Here is an 11,138-nt window from a genome sequence, read left to right on the forward strand (position 1 = left end):
TCGGGCAGATTCCAAGATGGCTGCCCTAACCAACCTCAGGTTGTTCATATTCTCCCAGTTGTTGGATCAAACATTAATCCAGGTGCTAGTGTGAATGGACTTTGCATGCGCAGTTAAGGGTCATATCAGCTGAATTAAAACTGGAGGGTTATTGTGAGTAATCCTGACCTCATCAGGTGAGCCCTTAATAGGATGGAGTTCTTCCTGAGTGAAGGCCTGGCTGAATGAGCAGGACTCAGGGTGAGGGAGGCCCTTTTTAATTTTTATTTTATTTTAAAAAGGTTTTTTTGTTTTGTTTTGTTTTTAATTTTTGGGAGAAAGAATACAGAGCATGAGCAGGGAGGGGCAGAGACAGAGGGAGACACAGCATCTAAAGCAGGCTCCAGGCTCTGAGCTGTCAGCACAGAGTCTGATGCAGAGCTTGAACTCATGAACCTGAGCAAGATCACATGACCTGAGCTGAAGTCAGCCGCTTAACTGACTGAGCCACCCAGGCACCCCAAGGGAGGCCTTGACCATGGAAGGGACCACCAGGCAAGCAGTGCTGGTGGCCACAGGAGCTGACAGCAGCATCCCACTGACATTGTGCAAGGAAGTGAACCCTTGCAGGGGGAGGACCGCAGTCCTCCAGCTCCAGGAAATGGAATTCTGCCAACAGCTCTGTTCAAGCTTGGAGGGGATGTTGAGCGCTAGGTGCAAACACTGCCTGTGACACACCGGAGAGAACCATCAGCATCACACTGGATTGCTGACCTGCAAAACTGGGACACATGGATGGCTGCTGTCGTAAGTCACTATGGTTGTGGGAATTTGTTCTGCGGCAATAGAAAACCACTGCACAGCCTCAAGTGTACATAGAGGTCTTGCCCCTGGAATGAATTTATGAAACTTCATGCACACTAGATGGATGAAATAAAATCTTTCCTTGGGGTGCCTGGGTGGCTCAGTCAGTTAGGCGTCCAACTTCAGCTCAGGTCATGATCTCACGGTTTGTGGGTTCGAGCCCCACATCAGGCTCTCTGTGCTGACAGCTTAGAGCCTGGAGCCTGCTTCCAATTCTGTGTCTCCCTCTCTCCCTGCTCCTCCCCCCAACTCATGCTCTGTCTCTCTCTCTCCTTCAAAAATAAAAACTTAAAAAAATTTTTTTAACTTTCCTTATTTTTGCTTATGTATTTTTCATTTTATGATTTTTATGTGATGCAATTAAATACTAATAGTCACATTTCATTCATTCATTCAACAACAATTAATTTAGAGCCTACTATACACCAGGAATGGCTTTCTATGTGGGGAGACAGCTTTCACCAAAATAGCCCAAAGCCCCTGTGCTCATGTGCCCTACATTCTAGAGGCTTCTCAAGAGTGAGACGGAGCCACTGGAACATTTTCAGTGAACACATGATGTGACCTGACTCATATTAGCAAGACCGCTGACTCACATTAGCAGGACATTAGACTCCCCTGTGGGGAGAAGAGCCCCAGGTGGCAGGTGATGCAGGGCACCAGGGCCACAATCCAGGAGGGACAGGATGGTGGAGACTAAGGGGAGGAGAGGGCCTGAGGGATGAGAGAGACAGAGAGAAGGGCTGCAGGCACAGGGTGAGGAAAAGAAGCAGAGGGAAAGAATTCTAAGCAGTGGAATTCTCAGATTTAAATACATTGTTATACAGATTTTTAATAAATCTCTATCTACAGGATGTAGCAAGACATTCTTTGCATCTACAATTTACTATACTCTGGGGGCTCCCTGAAAACCCATTGCCTCCTTATGATATTCAGGGTAAAGAAAAGAATACCAAGTGCCCCAACAATATGCACATAATTTAAGTATTAATTCAAACACAGGAAATGGGAGAACACTGGTGAAGGGCATCTGGCTGCACTGAACACTTGCAACTGGGAGGCGATTATAGCTTGCCCACTCTTCCAGCGGAAATATACATAACAGTTGTGCATCCATGGACTGAGGAAATGTCCAGCATTCACACAGATAATCTTGGGGCTATGGAATGAAGGTCATGTTAAAACACAGGAGTCAGGGCCCCCTGGGTGGTTCAGTCGGTTGAGCATCTGACTTTGGCTCAGGTCATAACCTCACGGTTTGTGAGTTTGAGCCCTGTGTCAGGCTCTGTGCTGACAGCCTGGAGCCTGCTTTGGATTCTGTGTCCCCCCTCTCTCTCCACCCCACCCCTGCTTGTGCTCTCTCTCTGTCTTTCAAAAATGAATAAAACACAGGAGTCACTGATATATTGTTTGGGAAAACTGAAGAGCTTTGTGAGCCTGACTGCTGTGCTGGATGGTCACTTTTCTGTAGGGTGGGGCCAAAATCACATTTACAGTTTAGATTCCTGATGTTCAGTTGTTACCAACATTGTGCTACCACTAGCGTTAATCAACAAGAAGGAAACTGGAATCAGGTACAGCTTCTCCATGTCTAAAGAGAAAACCTCTGTCCCTCCTTTTCTGTCCCCAGGGTGAGCTCATTCTCTTGTATCGAATTCCCTGGGAGTGAGTTTTCTAGAATAATCCAGAGGAAGAAAGGTAAGGGGTAGGAGGTAAGAGAATCCAGTTCAGCGAATATTCCGGAAAGGACTGTGCAGGAAAAGGAGTTGAGCCCAGCCTGTGCGTCTTTCCCTGTTTTCCTCAGACAGCCCCTGGGCCAGGACTCAGGAAGACAGGATGACAACGTCACCTGACCACCGTGCATGCGGAGAGAGGTCAGGACAAAGTCTCAGAACTCCCGGGAGGGCCTGACTCTTCGTGTACCCTCACGAGGGCGGTGTCTGGCGCAGGGAAGGCCAGGGTTAGGGAGTCCTTAACTCCCCTGGTTTTACTTCTCCTTCTCACAGTCTGGGTCACGTCCTCCTGCCTGGATACTGATGACGGAAGCCCAGTGCCCACTCCCATTGAGTTTCCCGTTTTAGAGAAACAATTAGCGTCACCGCTGTTGCCGCATACAAAATTCTCGGGAACAGGCTCCGTTCAGCTTTTCCCAAGGCCCCGAGGGTCTGCTGCATGGACCCCACAACCCGTCCTCCTCCTGTTCTCGGGAAGCCTACTCCTTACCGCGACCTGGGCGGGTGACTGCGGGGTCGGGAGGAAAGGGCCTCTGCGGGGCAGGAGCGCGGGGACCGCCCGCGGGGATGCAGGACCCCGGGGAAGGCGACTGTCCGCCGCCCCGACCCCAGACCAGCACCTGCCCCTTGCCCACCCCCCACCTGTCCTCCCCCGTCCCTCCCAGATTAGGCCCCGCTCTCACCCACTCAGATCCTCCTCCCCCTGCCCTCCCGGCCGACTCCCCCTGGGACGTGGGCCCCGCGCGGGGAGGAGGGTCGGGCGGGGTCTCAGCCCCTCCGCGTCCGCAGGCTCCCACTCCCTGCGGTATTTCCACACCGCGATGTCCCGGCCCGGCCTCGGGGAGCCCCGCTTCATCTCCGTGGGCTACGTGGACGACACGCAGTTCGTGCGGTTCGACAGCGACGCCCCGAATCCGAGGATGGAGCCGCGGGCGCAGTGGATGGAGCAGGAGGGGCGGGAGTATTGGGACGAGCAGACGCTGATTTACAAAGACAACGCTCAGATTTTCCGAGTGAGCCTGCAGAACACGCGCGGCTACTACAACCAGAGCGAGTCCGGTGAGCGGGCCCGAGTCCAGGTCACGACCCCCATCCCAATGTCCGCCCTTATTTCCAAGTCCGAAGGTCACCCCGAGGTCCACCGACAAGCCCCTAGACCGGGAAAGAGCCCAGAGGGCTTGCTCGGGTTTTATTTCCAATTTAAGCTGAACAGGCTCAGTTCAAGAACAACCCAGGGATTTCTCGCGGGGGCGGGACCAGGGTCTCACCGGGACTGGGGCTTTCTGGATGAGAAGTGGGGCGGGACAGGCGGGTCCCCCGCGGGTACAGTCAATTCTCCAAGAACGGCGCGGATTACGGGCCCTGAGCAAGGACCTGCGCTCCTCACCCGGCAGATCACCCGCCTCAAGTGGGAAGTGGCCGGTGTGGCCGAGGGCTGCAGGAACCACCTGGACGGAGAGTGGGTGGAGGGTCTCCGTAGGCACCTGCAGAACAGAGAGCAGATGCCGCAGCTCGCAGGGACGAGGGGTCAAGGAACTTCCCCAGTCTTCCCTCAGCCTGGGGCCAGTGTCTCTCTATTAGGAGAGATAAATGGGACTGATGCCAGAATGCCCCCCGCCCCCCACTCCAGGGGTGGAGAGAGGAAGGAAACAGCTCTGGTGTTCAGACTGGGTACCAAAGAGCAACCTGTCCAGAGTGCCCACGCTTCTCCCTGGACAATTAAGGAATGCAGTCCCTCGGGGATGGAGGGGGAAACCATCTCTGAAGTAACTGATCAGCGACTCTGGCAGTGGCTTTAGGAACCATGGGGACTTTCTGAGTTTTGTACTCTACCCCAAAACCAATGTGTTTGAATTCGGACTCCAGCTTTTCTGAGTCACTGGGCCTCAGGTCGGGACCAGAAATACTTTTTCTCCGCCCCCCCCCCCCCCCCCCAGATCTGCCTCCTACCTTAGGCTATCTTGTCCTAATTAAAGAACTTTCCAGACAAGAAGAGATCATCCAAGATGTCTATGCCTAGGCTGGTGTCTGGGTTATTGCTCCCTTCTCCCACCCCAGTTGAACTGTCCTTTCTCAGGATGGTCACATGAATGCTGCTGCAGTGGCCCAAGACAGACATGAATTTTTTTTTTTTATTTTCTGACCCTTCTCCTCAGACCCTCCAAAGACACATGTAACCCACTACCCCATCTCTGACAGTGATGTCATCCTGAGGTGCTGGGCCCTAGGCTTCTACCCTGGCAGCATGATGGGGAGGACCTGACCCAGGACTCAGAGCTTCTGGACACAGGCCTGCAGGGGACTGGACCTTCCAGAAGTTGGTGGCTGTGGTGGTGCCCCCTGGAGAGGAGCAGAGATACACATGCCATGTGCGGCACGAGGGGCTACAGGAGCCTGTCGACCTGAGATGGGGTAAGGAGGGAAACCTGGGCACAGAGCCTCTTCTCGGGGAGATGTCCCTTCTGAAGAACTTCAGCAAGGTAGGGGCTTATGCCTGGGGTACAGGGTCCCTCCCTTCTCTCCCAGAGCCTCCTCCTCTCATCATGGACATCGTTGCTGGTCTGGTTCTCCTGTGGTTACTGTGCTGGTTAGAGCTGTGATCTGGAGAAAGAAGCACTCAGGTAGGGAGAGGCTATACTCTGAGTTTTCCTATCCCACTTAATGGGAAGTACCACCCACACACATGTGCTAGTCCAGTGTGGAGTGGAATGCTAACAATTTCTTCTTAGTAAAACACGTGAAAATGAAGGACAAATGTTTCACCTTGATGAATCTGGTGATGGGGACCTGATTCACAGCAGTCATAGGACAGAGAGGAAGGCCCCTGCTGAGGACAGACTATAGGAGGGCGGTTTGTCCATTCCCCACACAGGTACTTTCTTCATGTTTCCTGATCCTGCCCTCAATCTGTAGCCACAGTTCTGGAAGTTTCTCTGGGGTTCAGAACTAGATCTAGGACCTCATGGCCCTGCCTCCTAAATGGCCTCAAACACGGTGTTTTCTTCCTACAGGTGGAAAAGGAGGCAGCTACACTCAGTCTGCAAGTAAGTATGGAGGGGGTCATCCCTGAGACCCTGGGATAGTGTAGACAGGATCCCATGGGGAGCTCACCCACTCCATAGCTCCTCCTTTAGTCTCATCTCCTGACCACATCCTGTTTGTATTAACCCGGACAGTGACCGTACCCAGGGCTCTGAAGTGTCTCCCATGGCTCCTAAAGTAAGATCCTGGAGGACCTCAGGTGGGGAGGGGTTGGACAGAGGGAACACGACTGGGTTATGAGAATTCTTTGAGTGAGACGTTTTGAGCATGCAGTGGGGTGAGATTGTCACCACTTACAGTGAGTGATCTGAATCTGTTCATGATTATTTTCTTTCACAGTGTGAGCCAGCAGCCTTGTAGGGGACTGAGTGATAACAAGATTTGTTTGCTTTCCCGCCTTGTGCCATCGGTGTCCCTGACTTCTCTTTCTGCAAAGGGCATCTGAATGTGTGTGTGTTCCTATTAGCATAATGAGAGGAAGTAGGGAGACTGGCCCATCCACCCTGAGCCCTGCCCACTCTGACCTGCGTTCTCTTCCCTGACCTGCCTTTCTGCACCAGCAGAGATGGGGCTGGGCCACCTCCATCCTGTGTATATATACCACAGCTTCTTTATCCATTTATCTATCGATGGACACTTTCTATTGTAAATAATGCCTGTAATAAATATAGTTTTCAAATTAGCGTTTTCATTTTCTTTGGGTAAATAGCCAGTAATAAGATTACTAGATCATCTGATAATTTTATTTTTACCTTTTTGAGGAATTTCCATACTGTTTTCCATAGCATCTGCACCAGTGCGCATTCCCACCAACAGCGCACGAGAGTTCCTTTTTCTCCACATCCTTGTTTGCCAACACTTGTTATTTCTTGTGTTTTTTATTTTAGCCATTCTGACACGTGTGGGGTGATAGATAACTCATTGTGGTTTTGATTTGTATTTCCCTAGTGATGAGTGACATTGAGCATCTTTTCACGTGTCTGTTGGTCATCTGTACTCTTTGGAAAAACATCTATTCATGTCTTCTGCCAAGAGATGGCTGTTTTAATTTGGGTGCTCCCTGTGGACCTCCCTAAAAAGGTGAGCTTTGAGAAAAAATTTGATGGACCCAGGAATTATCCATGAGATTGTCTGGGGCAAGGTCTTTCCAGACCATGGAAATTCCAGTGTGAATGCATGAGGGTGGGTGTGTCTGCGTGTTCTGGGAGGAGACAGGAGACCAGTATGGCTAGAGCAGAGAATAACTGAGATGAAATACAAGTATGGTCAGACCCTGTACTCTTGGAGGATATCAAAAGGGTTTTGACCTTTGCTCTGAGTGTGATGGGAATTACAACACAGTTTGAGCAAAAGAGGGACATGGTGGGGCACCTGGGTGGCTCAATCCATTGAGCATCCAACTCTTGATTTCAGCTCAGGTCATCATCCCAGAGCCATGGGATTGAGCCCCACATTGGGCCTTGTGCTGAGTGTGGAACCTCCTTGGGATTCTCTCTCTCTCTCTCTCTCTCTCTCTCTCTCCCTCTGCCCCTCTCCCCTGCTCATGCATGCTCTCTCTCTTTCTAAAATAAAAAAAAATTTTTAATCAAAAATTTAAAAAGAGGGACATGGGATAGCTTCTCTTTGAAAAGGTCACTTTATCTGCTGTGCTGAGAACAGAATTGGAGGCAAGGGGCAGGTGAGGCATGGGAAAAGCAGTAGGAAACCAGCTCAGTGTTCCAGGCTGGGGATGTCTGCTCCTTCCACTGGGGTGTGAGCAGTGGAAAGAGTGTGAAGTGATGGGATTCTGGAAACAATGTGTAAATGGACCTTACAGCACAATCTAATGAATTAGATCTTGGGTATGAGAAAGAGGAGCCAGGGAGGACCCCAAAATTCTGTACTATGCAAGTGGAAAGATGGAGTTGCTGTCAGCAGAGATGGGGAAAATTCTGGAAGGAGCATATTTGGGGAGGGGCATCACAGTCAGTGAAGAGATGATGAGATGAGATGTCTATTAGAAATGTGAGAGAATCAACTTGGCAGTCAGATGAGCATGGATGAGTATGGAATTTAGGAGAAATGTCTGGGCTAGAGAAGCCGATTTTGGAGGTGACACCATGTAGATGATGTTTAGAGCCTTCAGCATAGATGAGGTCACCAAGGGGGTGATGGCCATAGAAGAAAAAGGAAAAAGGACCAAACCCTGGACCCCCAGTTCCAAAAGATCTGATCAGACCCCACACTCAGAGCAGTCTGCACAGTCCTGGCTCCACTTAAAGGCACCTAGACCAGGGAGTCCCAAACTTCCCGGTTCACAGGACTCCCCCAAACACCGTCTTAAGGCTCACAAAGTGTGGAGTAGAGTATGAGATTCTGCGTTTAGGACAAGGCGCTGCTGCTGGTCTTTACATCACACTTTCAGTAGCAAGAATGGAGATGAGGATTCCCACACGGCTGTGCATCGGCCTCACTTGCAGGGCTCGTTAAATAAGCCATTCCTTGATCTTGCACCGAGGACTCTGTGGATCTGGGGAGAGGCCTGTGCATTTTGTGAGAAGCCTGGCGCTCAGCCAGATCTGGAGCCAGTGAGGTCAGCGATCAGAGCAGCCAGCCTGGGGAGGGGCATTAAAGCCACATTGAAATACGTTTTCTTTTCCCTTGTAAAGAGAGGGGAGCACATACCTTTCAATAGGAGACGTGATGTTGTGAGACTCATGTCATTGTTGTATCCTGGGGTCTAGACGAGTGGGAGGACTAGGGAGTGGTTCACGGTTCGGTGTGACAAACACCTCTGAATGCTTGCTCTCTGCAACTACTCCCCTGATCAATTTTTTGGAGCAAACAATGGAATCCAACTTTTTTCTAAATATGAGATTATGTTGGGGAAGGCCACAGTGCAGGCTTGGGGCTACAGAGCCAGGAATGGAATACATAATCCCACCCTAGGTTGAAGCCCACACAGGAACCCACTGCCCCTACTGCTCTGCACAGACATCACCTGTCACACCACCGACTCCCCTGATGCAGGACACTGGGCCCTGAGTCCAGGACTGACGTTGCTGATGCTCCTGGCAACAGGAGGTAGTAACTGCCCACACGGCTCCTGTGCAAATGCTTTCTGCACAGTGTTAGCCTTGCTGACACCACCTCCTGAGTCAGGGCCAGCACATGGTCAGCTGCCTGGTGGAGCCTCGTGCTGTCTAACTGGAAGAATGGTAGGAAAATAGATTTTCCTTTTCTATGCAGAGAGGTGGCTTCTACCTCCTAAGAAGACTCTCAATGTGAGAGTCGAATAACAGGACGGCAGTTCGGGTGCTGGGGGCGAGGGCTGGAGAAAGGATGGCTGATTGCTGTTCTCAGAGCACAGACCTGAGGTTGCAGCTTGATCCGGTGCCCTGCAGGCACTCAGGTTCGGCCGAAAGAACAAGCCAATAGATGGCATCTCTCCTCTCATTCCCCTGATACTATTAGACCAGCTTTTGTCTACTCCAGTTTATGCTGACAAATATACGGAAAGGTATTGGGGGTGTTGAAATGATTATTCAAGATGTCACCCGTTGTCTCTGACAACAGAACACCTAGGTCTGTAAGACTTCAGGGGGCCTCTGCGTGCACTGACATGTCATGTTAATGTTTTTATTTCCCTCTGCATGGAAGTACTCTGGGGAGAGAGTCTGTAACATTTATCAGTTTTTTTTTTTAACATTTTTATTTATTTTTGAGACAGGGAGAGACAGAGCATGAACGGGGGAGGGTCAGAGAGAGGGAGACACAGAATCCGAAACAGGCTCCAGGCTCTGAGCTGTCAGCACAGAGCCCGACGCGGGGCTCGAACTCACGGACCGCGAGATCGTGACCTGAGCCGAAGCCGGCCGCTTAACCGACCGAGCCACCCAGGTGCCCCCATTTATCAGTTTTTATGTGACCCTCGCAGAGGACTAAATAACCAACAAGCCAACCAAAAAACCAAAACACCACCTTGGTCTTCTAGTGTGGCCGTAGTGTTCCTCAAAGTCTGAACTGTTAGTTAACAACAACTCAACTGAGAAAAAAAATGGCTTGTTTGAAAATTTTATTTGCATTCTAGTTAACGTATACTATTGTGGATTTTAGTGATTCATCACTTGTATATAACACCCAGTGCTCATCCCAAGTACTCTCCTTAATACCCATCACCTATGTAACCCATCCCCCACCAACCTCTCCTCCAGCAACCCTCAGTTTGCTCTCTGCACCATTAAGAGTCTCTTGGGGCACTTGGGTGGCTCAGTTGGTTAAGCGGCCAACTCTTGGTTTCGGCTCAGGTTATGTTCTCACAGTTTCGTGAGTCCAAGCCCCTCGTCAGCTCTGCACTGGCAGCACGAAGCCTGCCTGGGATTCTCTCTCTCTCTCCCCCTGCCCCACTCACGCTGTCTCTGTCTCTCTCAAAATTAATAAAGAACCTTAAAAACAATTTTTTTAAAAAGAGTCTCTTCTGGACTCTTAAAAACTGAGAACAAACTGAGGGTTGATGGGGACTGGGAGGGAGGGGAAAGTGGGTGATGGGCATTGAAGAGGGCACCTGTTGGGATGAGCACTAGGTGTTGTACGGAAACCAATCTGACAATAAATTTCATATTAAAAAAAAATTTTTTTAAAGAGTCTCTTCTGGTTAGAGGAAGCATCATTTAAATTTTTTTTTTATTTATTTTTGAGAGAGAGAGAGACAGAGCATGAGCAGGTGAGGGGCAGAGAGAAACGGAAACATAGAATCTGATGCAGGTTCCAGGCTCTGAGCTGTCATCATGGAGCCCGATGCAGAGCTTGAACTTGTGAACCGTGAGATCATGACCTGAGGTGAAGTCGGCCGCCCAACTGACTGAGCCGCCCAGGCGCCCCAGGAAGCAGCATTTTAGAATCACCACTTACTGTGGGGGTTAGTCTATCAGGGTCTCACTCCTGTTGGGCACCAGGCTTTCACGTCTTTCTCTGCTCAGCACCTCAAAGCAGCCAAAAGCTCGGATGGATTTCTTGCTTATCTCCTCAGTCTTGGCTGATGTCCTCAGAGCAAAAGTGAATCTGGAGCTCTGGGCTCCCTGACCTCACCTCTCCAGGCTACAGTCCTCTCCTAGATGTTGGCTGGGCCTCTTCACTGTGTCTACATGTTGAAAATTTTAATAAGATAAACTATGTTTCATCAGGCTTTCTCAGTTGTTCTCAGTGGGATCATGAGTTCCTAAATTACCTCCCTAACCAGTAGTCAGAAGACAAACTACTCTCTAGGCTGAATGTCAGAGTACAGTGTTGAAAGCTAATCCAGATGGGGCAACATCAGAGTGGGCACCAGCTCACAAGGTCAGGGTAAGGATCACAGGTCTAAGAGGGGAACGCTGGGGACAGAGGGGAAGGACAAAGAGTCTCCCGTGTATACTTGGTCCCATATTCAATTATGAGGCCCAAAGGGACCTTCTGTTTCTCTGCAGTCACTGACTTTCCCTTCTTCTCTCTCACTGGCCCTTTCTCTGACCTTACGCAAACCTCAGGATCTTTCATTAAAAA

General features: G+C 50.3%; 1 long non-coding RNA gene and 1 pseudogene across 1 annotated transcript; both read left to right on the forward strand.

Annotated features, from left to right (window-relative positions):
• Positions 1-465: 465 nt before the first annotated feature.
• LOC115513719 lies at positions 466-2,909 on the forward strand. Its single transcript, XR_003968791.1, has 4 exons — positions 466-786; positions 2,474-2,541; positions 2,648-2,717; positions 2,850-2,909. It is a non-coding gene; the product is annotated as an uncharacterized LOC115513719 (long non-coding RNA).
• A 400-nt stretch (positions 2,910-3,309) lies between these two features.
• Positions 3,310-5,992, forward strand: LOC115513712 (annotated as a pseudogene).
• The last annotated feature ends 5,146 nt before the right edge of the window (positions 5,993-11,138 follow it).

Source organism: Lynx canadensis, chromosome B2, assembly GCF_007474595.2.
Source record: "Lynx canadensis isolate LIC74 chromosome B2, mLynCan4.pri.v2, whole genome shotgun sequence".
Lineage (NCBI taxonomy): Eukaryota > Metazoa > Chordata > Mammalia > Carnivora > Felidae > Lynx > Lynx canadensis.